Raw genomic sequence first — 18,147 nt, 5'->3', positions numbered from 1 at the left:
TTTCTTGAAATTGTTCGTAAGGCTATAGCCTTGTGAACTTATCATATTTTTCTTGAAATTGTTCATAAGGCCTTGTGAACTTATCATATTCTTCTTTAAATTGTTTACAAGGCTATAATAGCCTTGTGAACTTATCATATTTTCCCAGAAAATGTTCTTAAGGCTATATATAGCCTTGTGAACTTATCATATTTTTCTTTAAATTGTTCACAAGGCTATAAACTTTTCATATTTTTCTTGAAATTGTTCACAAGGCTTATAGCCTTGTGAACCTTTCATATTTTTCCAGAAAATGTTCATAAGAACTTATCATATTTTTTCTTGAAATTGTTCATAAGGCTATAATAGCCTTGTGAACTTATCATATTTTTCTTGAAATTGTTCATAAGGCCTTGTGAACTTATCATATTTTTCTTGAAATTGTTCATAAGGCTATATAGCCTTGTGAACTTTTCATATTTTCCCAGAAAATGTTCTTAAGGCTATAGCCTTGTGAACTTATCATATTTTTCTTGAAATTGTTCATAAGGCTATATATAGCCTTGTGAACTATTCATATTTTTCCAGAAAATGTTCATAAGGCTATCATATTTTTCTTGAAATTGTTCATAAGGCTATAGCCTTGTGAACTTATCATGTTTTTCTTGAAATTGTTCATAAGGCTATATATAGCCTTGTGAACTATTCATATTTTTCCAGAAAATGTTCATAAGGCTATCATATTTTTCTTGAAGTTGTTCATAAGGCTATAGCCTTGTGAACTTATCATATTTTAAGTTCATATGATAAGTTCACAAGGCTATAGCCTTATGAACATTTTCTGGAAAAATATAAAAAGTTCACAAGGCTATATGAATATTTTCTGGAAAAATATGAAAAGTTCAAAATTTCAAGAAAAATATGATAATTTCACAAGGCCTTGTGAACATTTTCTGTAAAAATATAAGTTCACAAGGCTATACATTTTCTGTAAAAATATGATAAGTTCACAACGCCTTGTGAACAACTTCAAGAAAAATATGATAAGTACACAAGGCAAGAAAAATATGATAAGTTCACAAGGCCTTGTGAACTTATCATATTTTTCAATATTTAAGAAAATATCATAAGTTCACAAGGCTATAGAACATTTTCTAGAAAAATATGAAAAGTTCACAAGGCCTTGTCAACATTTTGTGGAAAAATATGAAAAGTTCACAAGGCCTGGTGAACATTTTCAGGAAAAATATGAAAAGTTCACAAGGCCTTATGAACAATTTCAAGAAAAATATGATAAGTTCACAGGGAACTTTTTTTGGAAAAATATGAAAAGTTCACTTGTTAACATTTTCTGGAAAAATATGAAACTTCACAAGGCCTTATGAACAATTTCAAGAAAAATATGATAAGTTCACAAGCCTTATGAAGGCTATAGCCTTGTGAACATTTTCTGAAGAACGATGTTCTTCACAGTCAGGTTCACTTAGATCACTATACACCAGAAAACTGCAGGGCAAAGAAACGAAGGAGAATGGTGTAACAATTTTTGAAGAAATTTCAGATTTTGGGAAGCAACATGATAAGCTTACAAGGCCATGAACCTATTTCAAGAAAAATATGATAAGTTCACAAGGCTATAAGGCTATAAAATATATAGCCTTGTGAACATTAAACAAAAAATGATGAGTTCACAAGGCTATAAGGCGAAATATTTGATAAGTCCTTGTCCTTGTTCACAATGCTATATATATAGCCTAGTTTACCAATAGTGTCCAGTGCCTCTAAGGCTCCTTCCCTGTAGGTGTTTGTCAAGACCACGAACATCGATGTAATTCACCGTCAGGTTCACTTAGATCACCATCATGCACCAGAAAACTGCAGGGCAAAGAAACAAGGAAAAATGGTTTAACAATTTTTTAAGACATTTCAGTTTTTGGGAAGCAAAATGATAAGTAAACCTTTTCTGTAAAAATATGATAAGTTTACAAGGTGAAAATGTTTAAGAAAAATGTGATAAGTTCACATGTATGAACATTTTCTGTAAAAATATGATAAGTTCACAAGAATATACGGCTATAAGGCCTGGTAAAAATTTTCAAGAAAATTATGAAAGTTCACAAGGCTATATAACCCTTGTGAACATTTCCATATAGCCTTGTGAACATTTTCATGAACAATTTGATAAGTTCACAAGGCTAAAAATAAAAAGGCTTGTGAACATTCCATACATTCCAGCATGAAAAAGTTCACTTGCTTTCTGGCTAAAATTTGATTTTTGTCTAAATTTGGCTGAAATCTGATAAAATCACTAGGGGTGAGCCTTGCAGTTCTGTATGAATAAATTTGGCTTTTAAATATGATAAAGTCACAAAATTGAAAAACAAATCTGGATTTGCCCCTTCTCAATAAAACACCAGGTCAACTAAAATAAAAAATCAGTATGTTATTTAATTCTAGTTCCTAGTGACTGTTGTTGAAGATACATGTACATAATTGTAAATGTCATTGTTTAACATCAGTACTATAGTTTCTATGTTCTGAGCATTCCAGATCATTTTACATTTCCATTTAGGGAAGAATACACATCCCTTTCTCTCTCTCTCTCTAGTCGACTGAGGTCGGAATCAACTTACTAAATGTATTTTCTCAAAAACACAGCCATTACTTAGGTAACTTTTGTTTACGTTTCGACTAGTAACACTATAGCTGTAGCAGTATGCCATGTCTAGTGTTTACTTCCCATAATGCATTGTATCACATAACATGGCCGCCCGCATGTATAATGCATTGTATCACATAACATGGCCGCCCGCATGTAACAGTCGATTCTCATTTTCGGGAATAAAGCTTGACTTATAACCCATAACATACGAAGTTGTATCTTCTTACACTTGTTATTCTCAGAATGACGAGTGATGACTGATGTTGATACTAGTCGAAACGTTAACAAAATTTACGTAAGTATTGGCCGTGTTTCGTAGAACTTTTTTCATGAGGTCGGTATCATGTTGAGGCTCACCCATCCCAGTCTATCTCTCATTAGGTTGGGAAGATCAGCTGGAAGCACCCCGATGTCCCTCGCAACTACATCTGTATAGCTGAGCTTATGCCTTCTCCTGTTTCTCCTTCCATGTTTTGGTGACCTGGGCCCAATTTCATAGAGCTGCTAAAGCACACAAATTTGCTTAGCATGACGTTTCTTCCTTGATAAAAACAGGATTACCAACAAAATTTCCGTTTGTTGCATATTGCTTGTTACTGGTATTCAGCTGTTAAGTGCTTATCCTGAAAATCAAGTGGAAATTTTGTTGTTTTTTATCCTGTTTTAATCAAGGAAGAAATTTCATGCTAAGCAAATTTTTGTGATTAGCAGCTCTATGAAATTGGGTCCTGGTGATAAGCTGAGAGACAGGTTCTAATAAATGTTACAAGTGACAGGTCATTCATCTTGAAAAAAAAAAACCTCATTTAATATTTCCTCTTACTAATAAATTATATACTACATATCAATTATATTTGTGTTGAAGAGGGGGTTTAGCTTTGGTAATTACTCCAAAAATTAAAGACCATAAAAAACTTAATTGACTGCTGATTGCAGGATGGGTGTAAATAAACCACAAGAAAACCCTCCAATAGAACTTTATCATGCTGTCACTATTTTGGTCATGTTCCCTTTTTCCAATAACAGTAAAATGATTGCTAACATTCATTGCGCATGGCACCAGACTATTATTTCGTTCAGCCTCAGTTTGGTTACAATGAGTTGGAATGGAGAAAAATCAAGATGACCACACCGTGATAAATGTCTTTCGGGAAAACTTTGGGAAACTGCCATCCAGCTCCAAATTCCATGCCATTTGATTTCGAGACCTCAAGTTTAGAATTTGAGGTCTTGAAATCAAGCATCTGAAAGCACACAACAACAAGGGTGTTTTTTTTCTTTCATAGTTATCTCGCATTTCCGACGACCAATCGAGCTCAAATTTTCACAGGTTTGTTATTTCATGCATATGTTGAGATAAACCAAGTGAGAAGACTGGTCTTTGACAATTAACAATAGTGTCCACTGTCTTTAACAAGTTTAACAAGACTGTGCAAGTCTCACAAGTAATAGGGACCTTTGGTACCACACGCATTACTTTAACACATGAAGAAAACAAAACAAGTTTGTACAATTTTGGTCCCAATGTTAAAATCAGTGAGACTTGCATTGCAGAAATGCATAATATCAAACAAGTATAATTATAGAGCACATGAGGTATAAGTCTTGGTGCAAGATGTTTTGACAAGTTTCTGTTAGCGACTCATAATGCATACGCGTCGCAACAATTTCACCATTTCATTCTCTTGATGTAAAAGAGTGAAAAAACACTCCTTTTGTCCGCCATATCACTCTTGCAAAGAGCCATAATGGCAAACAACTCTTATGAGTGAAAAACAGGTACTTTCAACTCCATTTAGAGTGAAGTTTGTTCCAATTTCACTCAGAAAGAGTGATACCGAGTGACTTTCACTCTCAAAAGATGGAAAATGCCACCACACGGACAAGAGAGTGAAATTTTCACTCTTTTACATTAAGAGAGTCAAGCATAAGCCCCGAACCAGCCTCTCTTGCACCAAGACTACTCAGATATTACAGACAAAGTACTTAGCACTAAATAATAGCATCCTCCCCACCCCTCCACCTGACTACTCTCTGAAAGGCAGTAGACACTATTGGTACTTACTCAAAATAATTATTCGCATGAAACCTTACTTAGTAATGAGTAATGGAGAGCTGTTGATAGTATAAAACATTGTGAGAAACAGCTCCCTCTGAAGTAACATAGTTTGCGGGAAAAAAAGTAATTTTCCACGAGTTTGATTTTGAGACCTCAGAGCTAGATTCTGAGGTCCCAAAATCAAGCATCTGATCTGAAAGCACACAACTTCGTGTGACAAGGTTGTATTTTCTTCACTTATTATCTCGCAAGTACGCCCAATATTGAGTTCAAATTTTCAGTTTTTTTTTTTTTATGATGCATATGTTGAGATACACTGAGAAGACTGGATTACCAATAGTGTCCAGTGTCTTTAAATAAATCTTAAAAAACTACAAATTACATTTAGACAAACTAATCATAGATCATCCAGACTTTTATCTTGATTTATATGACCATCTAGTTCCTAGTTTATTATCAAATGTCTAATTCTCATTCAGATCATTCAGATTGAGGGGCCAGACTATTTTTTTTCCTAGCCTCGGTTTGGCTATAGTTATATAAATTGGGTAACAAGATGGTCACAACTTGATAAATATCTAGCTCCCTTTTCCAAACCTCGGCTTCGGCTTTGGGTTTGGCTTGAGGCTCCGTTCTCTTGTCTGAAGCCCTGAGGCGCAGTTACACAAAGCATGCGCAATTGTCAAATCAACCGACGGAGCCAAGCTATATAGCCTGAGCCGAATCCAAAGTCGAAGCCGTCATTTCAAAAAGGCCTATGGGTCTACACGGCTGTGTCGGAATTGGCGGCTACAGCTACGGCTCTGGCTAGATTTTGGTATTATCATGCATTGAAGTATAGGACTCACAGCCAAAATCGTTGGCCGCCAATTCAGATACAGCCCAAGGTGCAGGCCCAGTTTCATAAAGCTGTTAGCAGAAAATACTAATTGGCGACGAATTTCTATGCTTAGCAAAATATCAGAGGGGTTGCCATTTCCGGATAAAGAGCGCCCTTGTGATCCAGATGATGGTTGATTGACATCTTGATTAGACTTGCTCCAGTCAGTCCTTAGCTCTTGTCCTCTTGATCCTCAATCCAGCCAGAGTCTTCCGTGCATCTCTGTTGTCATCTCAGGCTGATGTCATCTTCCAAGACTCGCTTCCAATCTGCGGATGGAAACAACGGACCTGTTTATTGTTCGATCACTTTCATTGAGTAGGATTTGAATCTTTGCATAGTGTGGGTTGAGGTGAGGTTTGCGGTAGCATCGCGTGTAAATCTCATTTGAGTGGTTCTGGAAAAGAACGGGTGGTTTGTCAACCACCAAAGATTTTCAGAACCAAGACTACTTTCACTGGGCACCTTCTGTAATTGTCAGTGAACAGTCTTCTCACTTGGTGTATCTCAACATACGCATAAAATAACAAACCTGTGAAAATTTTAGCTCAATAGTCATCGAAGTTGCGAGATAATAATGGGAGAGATGTCACACAAAGTTGTGTGCTTTCAGATGCTTGATTTCGGGACCTCAAAATCTAATTCTGAGGTCTCCAAACCAAATTCAAATAATATTTCAGTGTAAAATTACTTCTTTCTCGAAAAGTACGTTACTTCAGAGGAAGCCCACAACGTTTCTCACAAGGTTTTATACTATCAACAGCTCTCCTATGCTTGTTACCAAGTAAGGTTTTATGCTAACAATATTTTTGAGTACTTACCAATAGTGTCCAGTGCCTCTAAGGCTCCTTCCCTGTAGGTGTTTGTCAAGACCACGAACATCAATGTAATTCACCTTCAGGTTCACTTAGATCACCATCATGCACCAGAAAACTGCAGGGCAAAGAAACAATGTAAAAATGGTTATTAATTTTTGTAGACTAATTTTCAGATTTTGGAAAGCATTTTGGGAACTAATAAATATTCCATACAAAACTTTCTAGCAAGAATCCCAGATGAAGTTAAATTAGCCGAGTTGCTCCTGTGAAGAATTTCAGTCCAATAACAGGATTTCCCTTTTGGAATATTTCTTTTTTAATGATAGTTCCAATCGTTTGTACCAATAAAATATCCAAGCAGCTTAGGCCGACAGACAGTTCAGGAAACCTCTCATTTTTTGGTTTATTTCCTCTCAAACTTTGCCTTCTAACTTTAAAGACACTGGACACTATTGGTAATTGTCAAAGACCAGTATTCTCACTTGGTGTACTTTATCTCAACATAAGCACAAACTAAAAAACAACGTGAACATTGGAATTCAATTGGTCGTTAAATTTGCAAGATAATAATGGAAGAAAAAACACTGATGTCAAACAAAGTCATGTGCTTTCAGATGCTTGATTTCGGGAACTCAAAATCTAATTCCGATGTCTCGAAATCAAATTCAAATATTTCAGAGGAAAATTACGTCACTTCAGAGGGAGCCGTTTCTCAAAATGTTTGATACTATCAACAGCTCTCCATTGCTTGTTACTAAGTAAGTTTTTATGAGAACAATATTTTTGAGTACTTACCAATAGTGTCCAGTGCCTCTAAGGCTCCTTCGCTGTAGGTGTTTGTCAAGACCACGAACATCGATGTAATTCACCGTCAGGTTCACTTAGATCACCATCATGCACCAGAAAACTGCAGGGCAAAGAAACAAGTTAAAAATGGTTTAACAATTTTTGCAAAATAATTCTCAGATTTTGGGAAGCATTTTCAAAACAATAAAAATTCCATAATTTTGCCTTCTAAGTTTAAAGACACTGGACATTATTGGTATAAAGCATAAAGTTAAAAAAAACGTGAAAATTTGAATTTAAATGGTCGTTAAATTTGCAAGATAATAATGGAAGAAAAACCGACCTTGTCACATAAAGTTGTGTGCTTTCAGATGCTTGATTTCGGGACCTCAAAATCTAATTCTGAGGTCTCGAAATCATATTCAAATTTATTTCAGTGGAAAATTACTTCTTTCTCGAAAACTATATGTTATACTTTAGAGGGAGGTTTTTTTTCACAATGTTTGTTTACTATCAACAGCTCTTCATTGCTCGTTACCAAGTAAATTTATATGCTAACAATTATTTTAGTAATTACCATTCATAAATACCCCAGACAGTTTCTCTACTCCTATTGGTGGAGAGCGCGTCACGTGGGGGTGTTTAAACGGTTGACAAAGACACAGCTGAAGCTGTTTAAGACCAGCTGGCTTCCGCGTGTCAGGCGCGTGCGCGCAAGATTATCACGCGGAACGCAATTCATAGCTATACAGCGCGTAATATATGTAAGGACGCGCGCGTAATCTATTTATAAGCGCGCGCGCGTACACACAACCCACGCGCATGAAACAGATTCTTCACAAAGTTTTTTAAAAAAATATTTCAAACCTCGAATTTTCTATAAGTGTCTATTGTATTTTGTTTAACGTTTTTTAACAAAGGGCATTTATGAATGGGAATAAAAGGGCATTTATGAATGGGAATAAGAGAGTAGTGACTCGTTCTTAAACATCCGTTTAAAACCTTGCAGTGTCGTTCCCTTAATAATGTCCAGTGCCTTTAAAACTTAAAAACATTACCAAATTCCTTGACAGGCCTGAAGTCCAAACTGCCAGGCTGCATTAATGAGTATCACCTCTGGTATCAGTCTGCGCAAAATGAAGAAGTTCTGAAGACAGTAACAAGAAAAGTTTATAGTTACAAATCATTTTTACCAGCTAAGTTAAACTCAGTCTCATTGCTGTTTTAAGAACTTTCAGTCCAATGCCTGTGAGATTGTTGTTTGGGTCAGTTTTTTCCAAACAACTTTGTAGAATAACTTCCAGTTAAAGAAACATTTTCGGACTGCTCAAATTCACTCCTAACTTAAGACAATGGACACTAATGGTTATTGTCAAAGACCAGTGTTCCCACTTGGTGTATCTCAATATATGCATAAAATAACTAACCTGGGAAACATTGAGCTCAATTGGTCGTCGAAGTTGCAAAATAATAATGGAAAAAAAAAACACCCTTGTCACACAAAGTTGTGTGCTTTCAGATGCTTGATTACGAGACCTCAAATTCTAAATCTGAGGTCTCGAAATCAAATTCGTGGAAAATTACTTCGTTCTCGAAAACTACATTACTTCAGAGCGAGCCGTTTCTCATAATGTTTTATACTACCAACCTCTCCCCATTGCTTGTTACCTAGTAAGTTTTTTGTGATAATAATTATTTTGAGTAATTACCAATAGTGTCCACTGCCTTTAAGAAATTACATCAGCTAGGTTCTTCCTTTGAAAATTATTTCTTGTCTATTTGTGTGGGAGATTTACATGTTAAAATGACAGCATCCCATTGTGAGTACTATAAAACATCCAAGCAGATTGGGTGAGAAATTTGTACAAATTTGTAAAAACTCTTTTGATAGTTGAATTCTAACCAAACTTTATTTTGTAATATAGGCCCTTTTCGAAACCATGACCTTTGGCTTTGGATTTGGCTTCAGTCAGGCTCCGTCCTCTCATCTGAAGCCCTTGGCACGTACGCAAAGCTAGCCACAAAATTGCCAAAACAACTGCGGGCCAAGCTAGCCTGAGCCAAATCCAAAGCCGAGGTTTCGGAAAGGGCCATAAATTGATACATTACCCAAATTCTTGCCATGCATGAAGTTCAAACTGCCAGTGCCAGGCTGCATCAATTAAGAGTAGGTCATCATCTCTGGTATCTGTGAAAATAAAGAAAATCTGAAGACAACAATCAAGTTGAATTCAGATCTACTGTAAAGATTTTCAGGTCAATACCTTTGAGAGACTTTGCAACACTAGGCGGCAGCAGACTTACCAGATTAATTTCCATTGTAGTTCTGAGCATGCGCACATTATTGAGAACTATGGATTTTACTTGGTAAGTCTGCTGCCACCAGGCATCCCGAAAGTCCCACACTTTTTGTATTGTTAAAAATCCTAACAACTTGTCATGAGAGAGAGAGAGAGAGGGAGAGAGTTGGTAGAATAGTTTTAATTTTTTTTGAGTTTGAAAGCCATCAAAATTTGTCTAATCACAATAACCTTTAGGAAGTTAGTGAAATCAGTTTAGTTAGTCCTTTGAAAATTTTGAGTCAAATGTGTGGAAGATTTTAACAAAATGTATGACTATTCTAATTATTTTAACGGGTACTACCGGTAAGGGACAGTGTGTAAAAGCTCTCCTTTGGTATTTCATTTCCAGTCAAAAGTTACTTTTTAACATAAATGGATACATTACCAAGTTTCTTGCCCTGCCTGCGGGGGGAAGTTCAAACTTCCATCTACTCAATATTGCCAGTGGGCACACAATGACTTTAAGACGTCTAAAAGACGTTGTGTGCCCATGTGCAATCTGCAAGAAAACAAACAAAATAGTGTTATTGACATAAAGGAAAAAATTGTGATGACTAGTTGGAAGAAAAAGTTGGTTATTGGCTGCAAAGGGAAACTTTGGTTATTGGATGCAAAGGCAAACTTTGGTTATTGGTTGGGAAGGGAAACTTTGGGTATTGGCTGTGAAGGGAAACTTTGGTTATTGGCTGTGAAGGGAAACTTTGGTTATTGGCTGTGAAGGGAAACTTTGGTTATTGGTTGGGAAGTGAAACTTTGGTTATTGGCTGTGAAGGAAAACGTTGGTTATTGGCTGTGAAGGGAAACGTTGGTTATTGGTTGCGAAGGGAAATTTGGTTATTGGTTGCGAAGGGAAACGTTGGTTATTGGTTGCGAAGAAAAAACATTGGTTATTGACCGCGAAGGAAAACGTTGGTTAGTGGCTGCAAAGGGAATTGGAAACGTTGGTTATTGGCTGTGAAGGGAAACTTTAGTTTTGGTTGGGAAGGGAAATGTAAGTTATTGGCTGTGAAGGGAAACTTTGGTTATTGGCTGTGAATGGAAACTTTGGTTATTGGCTGTGAAGGGAAACGTTGGTTATTGGCTGTGAAGGGAAACGTTGGTCATTGGTTGCGAAGGGAAACGTTGGTCATTGGTTGCGAAGGAAAACGTTGGTTATTGGCTGTGAAGAGAAACTTTGGTTATTGGCTGTGAAGAGAAACTTTGGTTATTGGTTGGGAAGGAAAACAGTGGTTATTGGTTGGGAAGGAAAACGTTGGTTATTGGTTGCGAAGGGAAACGTTGGTTATTGGCTGTGAAAGAAAACGTTGGTTATTGGTTGCGAAGGGAAATGTTGGTTATTGGTTGAGAAGGAAAACGTTGGTTATTGGTTGGGAAGGTAAAGTTCTAGGCCTATTCATGTCCTGTTCTACTTTTTTGTTTAATGTTTTCTTTAACGCTTTGCCTGCCTGCCGTACAAATAACTTCTTTTGGGTTGTAGCTATGCCGACTGATAATTTTTATCACAATCAATCAATAAAATTTATTCGTCAGAAATTTTAAACGATTAATTTAACATAACTAAACTATTAAATCATTTAGATATTCCTAACTGAAATAAATCATTGATTGATTAGTGCTCATTGCAAATTTTCCATGTTGACATGGTCCAATACTAATTACTATTGTGGAGCAATTTAAGGGGAGAATCATTTGCAAATGTTCCATGTTGACATGGTTCATTACTAATGACTATTGTAGAACAATGTAAGAGGAGAATCATTTTGTTTGTGCCATGTTAAACTTGAAAAAAGTGATACAGTAAAACTTGAGTCAGTTTGTGAATCATGCACTGATTTTTCATTTCCAATTTTTGTTTAGCCTTTCTGGGCCAATTTGAGTACTTTTGAGAATTAAAAAAAAAAAAAACTGTTAACAATTACTAAGAAGACAAAAGGGTCTCTAAGTGAACTTGTATATGCTAAATATTAGCAAGTTAATCATGGCAATGTAAAATGACAACTTAATAAGGTCAGCAGTTTCTTCCAAACCAAGAACAAATTCCAAGAGAAAAAAAAGCATCACTCTGGCCACGACCAAAATGCCCTGACCCTGACATCAAGAAACACTCTCAGAAAGAAACCCGGATGGCATCCCATTGACAACATTAGTAGACAACATCAACAAGTACTGAGGCGAATTATAACAGAACCCTGCTTGTTATTGAGATCTGAGGTTAAACTTTTGCTTACAAGTTCTAGGCCTATTCATTTCCTATTCTATTCTAACCGACTTACCATTATACATACCAAAATCACCTTTTACTTCAGGGGGTGTCTGCTTTGTTCCTCTTTTTGTCTTGCTCCTTTCTTTTTATTTTTGCTCATTGCGCACTTCCTGTTGAATAAAACCCTAAAAACTGAGTTTGGGATGATTGTGTTGTGTTATGATGCGCACTTTGTCTGTCAATTTGTTTTAAATTGATGTAATATACTCATCAGAAATATCAACGATTAATTTAGCTCATCTAAATTAAACACTTTAATATTCCTTACTGAATTTAATCTCATCAACTAAGAAGTGCTTGTTGCATAATTTCAATCTTATTTTGTTTTACACTAATTAGGAGTCGCTTAAAGGAGAGATGGATTCTGTTTTGCAGAGTAGAATTGAATCTCCGCCCCCCCCCTCCCCCAACCACACAATTTTATTTATTTACATACAAAAAAGATGATAAAATTATTCATCAGAAATATTAATTGTTAAGTTAAATTTAACCATTTTAATATTGCCAACTGAACAAATTTCCATCTTGAAGGGAAAAAAGCGGGTAATTTTTTTAAATTACACAAACCTTAAATTATATGGTTCATCGCTAATGCAGGCCTATGTATACATATAATTTTTTTGTTTAAGAAATAATTCACAAACTTAGTCAGGTTTTTCATGCTCTTTATTGGGCTTCCCCCTCCCACCACACCATTTTATTTATTTACATAGAAAAAAGATGATAAAATTATTCATCAGAAATATTAAATGTTAAATTAAATTTAACCATTTTAATATTGCCAACTGAACAAATTTCCATCTTGAAGGGGAAAAAGCAGATAATTATTTTCAATTACACAAACCTTAAATTATATGGTTCATCGCTAATGCAGGCCTATGTATATACTTTCATGGTTTTTCATGCTCTTTATTGGGCTTGGTTTTATAGGGTTTTGGGTTTTTACTTTGAGAACAGAAAACACTTATCAGTAAACATTAATAACAATATTGTCACAATTGAGTCTTTCTAGAAGGAAAAACTGTGAGATGTTTGTATTTGAACACAAGTTTGTTGTTTCTAGAGAAACCCTTAAATGATTGTCTTATTGTCCTTAATTTTATATAGAGAACTAAAGTGACTTTTTTTATTTTTCATATAGTGCAAAAGGATCTCTATCTGTAAAAAATTCTGACCAATTAATTAAATAATTAATTTTGACAAAGTGTAGATTTAAAATGACAACAACAGATGCTCATCCGCTTCTTCCAAACTGGGAAATCTTCCAAGAGAAACTATTTTACTTCAATGCATCACTCTGGCCACGACCAAAATGCCCCGACAACCAAGAAAATCCTCTCAGAGAAAAATAGTGGATGACATCACCAATGACCAAATTTGTAGACAAAATCAACAAGTACGAGAAAAGTTACCTGCTACTTATTGGGAAAGAACGGGTTAGATTTTCGCTTACCACTTAACGTCATCTTAATGATCTTGTCTTACCACTTGGTCGACTTGCTTGTAGCCACACCCGTATCACACAATCCACAGATAAAAGTTTGAGAGTTCTGACAACAGTCAGCAAAAATGTGTTCAGTTTTGAAACACAAAACCAAAAGTCTCTTTTAAAGTTATTGTGTTGTCACTTGGACGACTTGTAGCTACACCCATACCACACAATCCACATATAAAAGTTTTAAGTTCTGACAACAGTCAGCAAAAAAAAAATCAGTTTTGAAACACAAAACCAAAAGTCACTTTAAAAGTTATTGCCTTTTCACTTGGACGACTTGTAGCCACACCCGTATCACACAATCCACAGATAAAAGTTTCAGAGTTCTGACAACAGTCAGCAAATTAATGTGTTCAGTTTTGACACACAAAACCAAAAGTCTCTTTTAAAGTTCTTGCCTTGTCACTTGGACGACTTGTAGCCACGCCCATACCACACAATCCACAGACAAAAGTTTCAGAGTTCTGACAACAGTCAGCAAAAAGTGTTCAGTTTTGGAATACAAAACCAAAAGGCACTTTTAAAGTCACGAAAGTTCTTGTCTTTTCACTTGGACGACTTGTAGCCACACCACCACACAATCCACAGATAAAAGTTGAAAAGTTCTGACAACAGTCAGCAAAAAGTGTCAAAAATAAACAGTTCTCAAACTCAATACCGCAAGTCCCCTTTCAAAATTCTGACAACAGTCACCTAAAACAAAAAGGTCTCTATAGTTATAAACAGTTCTCAAATTCAATACATCAAGTCCTCTTTCCAATGTAATTCAGTTCCAATAGAGCTTCTCTTACCAACCTTGACGGAGCTCGCAAGCAAAAGCGAAAGTTCAACAGGAGAATGAGTCGATTTAAATGTTCAATTCCTCTTACAGTTCTGGTTGTTTTCAGAAGATTGTTCAAACTCCTGGACCTCTCCAGCTCTACACGCAAGCTCAACATCAAAGTTGGTCCATGCCACCAGCGTTTTGGTTGTCAGTACGCCGGCGACAATGTGCTGTCCAACTTCGAGGAATTCTCTGCCCAGCGAAAACTCCGAGGGAAAAACTCCGAGGGAGTTCTCAAGCCGGGCTGTAAACTCGACTGCAAAATTAGACCACTGTGAGATGTGCTCATAAAAAAGGCTTGGGTGAAATACTTGACCAAAAGTCCATCATGTCACAAGTCACTTCTAGTGCGAATTTAGGTACATTTTTACCAACAGAATGTCGTAGTGTTGTTCTCAATATTACAATTGACTGATACATTTTGCTTCACATTACAAAGAGTGAAATTTGTACGATAAAGTTCAACTGAAACGCGAGGTCCAAAATACAGCCAAGTGAAGAGCATCCATGTTGTCTAGTGTGTAGAACTGAAACCATGTGGTCTTGCTGCGTCCCCTTTCTATGTTAAAAGCGCAAAGACGATAAATCTGCATATCAATGCCGATTTGGCATGCATTATACTGAATTGGCTTGGTAACGATCTTGTCCAATAACAGTGTGCGGATCTGGGCCGATAACAATGTACGGAATTTCTTGAACGGGAAGAAATGTCAACCCGAAGGAATAATGGACCCGCCCTGGGGCAGCTGTTTATAAATCACTGAATACAATTTGTGAATACTGCTCTAAAATGAGGGAGGTTCGATTCTCATCCACGGGGGCCTTGCAGTTTTTCCTCTCCACGTTGAGACTCAAAACTTGTGTTATTGTCAGTGTTGGGATAAAATAAAATAAATAATATAAATCTCATTTCCAAAGCTGACTATTGTGAGTACTCTGGGCCTCTCTTTGAAAATTTAAAACTGTTAAAATTCGTTGACCGCCACATCTTAACTTAGGAAAATTTATGTATAAATAAAAATATATGAATAATCTTTTACCTGCTTGTTTCAACTCCAGTTCTACACTAACCTCAAACATCCATTCCTATTAAACCCACACCACTGCTATAGGACAAATCTGTACAGTATATATATGTTAACTTTCGTAGAACCTCGTTGTCTAAAAATGGTGTTGTCCAGCGTGGCACTTTACTTTGGACTCGTTTTCTAAATGAATACTAAGATACTGATGTCATTTTTGTATGTAGAAATAAATTTAGTAACGGCTTTATTGTCCGTCTTACACCTGTAAGTTTTGTCCTGTATTTTTAATGTCTGTCTGTGTTTTTTGGGTCTGTCTGTTCATAGGTTGGGGAACAAAAGCTGTGCTTCTCCCCGGACCTAGATGTTGCCTTTTGTTTAAAGTTTCACCTTTTAATCTCTTTTATATTTACAATAATTTTGACCATTATAGTCTGTATTATACACTATTTGCAACATTGAATAAACGTATCTGTCTATCCATCTATCAACCCGAATGAATAATGGACCCGCCCTGTTGTCTTATTGGGACAGCTGTTTATAAATCACTGAATACAATTTGTGAATACCGCTCTAAAATGAGGGAGGTTCGATTCTCATCCACGGGGGCCTTGGTTTTTTCCTCTCCACGCTGAGCCTCAAAATTTGTGTCATTGTTGGGAGAAAATAAAATAAATAATATTCATCCAAAATGCTAGGTCTGACTTTCGGCTGATCTGACCCACAACAATGATTTTTATTTATTTCATTGAATACAATTATTTCTTTGGATAAACGTGCAGTCACGTATAAGCTTTCCATATCTGTGTTTTGATTGGTCTGGGGGTAATTATGGGTGCAGCTGTCAAAGATTTCGTTGTGACCATCCTCGGACCAATCAAAGCACAGATATGAAAAGCTTCCGGTCATCTGTAAACAAATAGTCGGGGAGCTTATGACCAAAAATTAAGTCCAGTAGAAAATAAATGATTAGAACATGCCACCTAGCTAGATACCTAAATAAGACTCTCAGGAACAACAAAACCATGTTGGCAACCTGTCAGATGTGGCAGATGGTGGCCATCTTGGAATTCAAAATGGCCGCCTTTTTTATATTACCAAATTAAACAAACATCTGATTAAGGCGGCCATTTTAAATTTCAAAGTTGCAAAATTTCATCAAATGCATTTCTGCCCGTATCATCGTCTATGAGTCTCACAGAAACGCGGTGTTGGTTTCTATACAATAATGTGCACTGAACCCAATAAGAACAATGTATTGGATCATTTGGTTTAAGGAGCCATCTTGAATTTCAAAATGGCCGCCAATTAAATGTGCTTGTTTGACATATCTTGGTTTGTAGAGACTCATACATGCGGGCAAGTTTTACGGGTAAGCAAATCCAATAAAAACATATCCATCCCAGCTAACTCTGACAAACTGGCCCAGATCTTGCCCAGAAATGACAGGTCCTGGCCTGCTCATCTGGGCCTGTTGATGATATTGATATCTTGGCCTGACCTGACCGCACCGGTTCAGTTGCTGTCAGATCTGGGCCATGTTTGGCCAGACCAGCTCAGATCAAAATTAGAATGCCAAAGAATGGCAGATCTTGGCATGGTACTGCAATACCAGGTAACCCTAATGTTAGGTCTGCGTAAGGTCATGCCACACGCGTCAGAGAGCCAGCTGTGGACAGGCCGTAATGTTAATATAAGATTTGTGCCAGGTCTGACAACACCTGATCTGATGGCAGATCTGGGTCAGGTTTGACCAGAACAGGACGTCAGATGATCAGTTTTTGGTCTGGTCTGGCCAAACTAGGTATCCAACTGTTAGATCTGCGTCAGATCTGGCCACACCTGGTCAGATTTTTAAATTCGGGCCAGGTTTGGCCGGGCAGAGGAATCTTGAGGTTAGATCTGTGCCAGGGCTAGCAACACAATATCAGAGAATAACAGATCTGGGACAGCTGTATTGTCACAGCTGATCATGTTGCCATATTTGTTTAGGGACCGGGAAACAAGACTTTAATTATGTCTAGCCTACACTAGGTAGACGATGTCAGATCTGGGCTCGGTGTGGCCAGATCAGAAATCCAAACGACAAATCTATGCTGAGGCTCATAGACCGTGATACGGGCAAAAAATGCATTTGATAGGCGGCAATTTTGAAATTCAAAAAGGCGGCCTTAACTTAATGATGCAATATTGTTTCTACTGGTCTTATATATATATTAATTATATTAATGCTAGCTTGTATAGCTTGATAGTCATTGCGAATGTTACTTTAGTCACCAAAAACAGGATTTTACAACAAGATTGCCAAAGTTATGGAAACACATACATAAAAAGGCGGCCATTTTGAATTCCAAGATGGCCGCCATCTGAAACAATATAGTTGTACCTTTTATGTAATTCTAGTCACAAAAATCACCGTTTTATGACATTCACAGCCAAACATGAAGAAAAAATATAACTTAAATGGTGGCCATTTTGAAATCCAAGATGGCCGCCATCTGCCAGATTTTCAATTTTGCCAACATGTATTTTCTTGTTTTGTAAGACCTAAAGAAGGTATCTAGCTAGGTGGCATCTTCTAATCATTTATTGTCTACGGATCACCATAAGCTCCTGGACTAAAAGCGGCTTTACAAACTGGAGCTAACAACCATGACGTTTTGAGAGTGGTTACGTATCGGGGCTTTTCGCAAATCTATCAAAAAAGCTCTGAAGACTCTTCAGGATGGTGTCACATGATCACATTTCTTGGCACATACTACCAGACGAGCTACCCACAAGATTACTTGTCTTTTCCTTTACAAAACAACCACCTCCCACCCCCCCCCCCCCCCCCCCCCTGTCGCCGGATTTGGTTTCGAATTTCCCGCTCCAGAATTATTTTGGCCTTATGTATGTAGTACTTTCTGCGTAGATAGTGTCGGTCTCCCTCTTCCTCGCACTTTCCTTCTTATCCAAACCCCACCCCTACCAACACCAGCTGTTCTACCTTGCCCCCCCCCCCCCCTAAAAAGAACT

At 36.9% G+C, this 18,147-nt stretch overlaps 1 long non-coding RNA gene across 4 annotated transcripts; it reads right to left on the bottom strand.

The window, feature by feature from the left end:
* Window positions 1–1,748: 1,748 nt before the first annotated feature.
* On the bottom strand, window positions 1,749–14,096 carry LOC117301601. Of its 4 annotated transcripts, none has more exons than XR_004520338.1 (7): window positions 13,243–14,096; window positions 9,912–10,025; window positions 9,294–9,391; window positions 8,243–8,331; window positions 7,194–7,305; window positions 6,402–6,513; window positions 1,749–1,854 (listed from the first exon to the last, which is right to left on the bottom strand). It is a non-coding gene; the product is annotated as an uncharacterized LOC117301601 (long non-coding RNA). The 4 variants fall into 4 exon arrangements; XR_004520336.1 differs by lacking the exon at window positions 1,749–1,854 and adding an exon at window positions 4,988–5,849; XR_004520337.1 differs by lacking the exon at window positions 1,749–1,854 and adding an exon at window positions 4,988–5,849 and having other exon boundaries at window positions 9,294–9,372.
* Between the last annotated feature and the right edge of the window lie 4,051 nt (window positions 14,097–18,147).

Source organism: Asterias rubens, chromosome 17, assembly GCF_902459465.1.
Source record: "Asterias rubens chromosome 17, eAstRub1.3, whole genome shotgun sequence".
Taxonomy (NCBI): domain Eukaryota; kingdom Metazoa; phylum Echinodermata; class Asteroidea; order Forcipulatida; family Asteriidae; genus Asterias; species Asterias rubens.
Note: the sequence above shows the minus strand (reverse complement) of the source record. Positions and strands in the feature narration are given on the sequence as shown.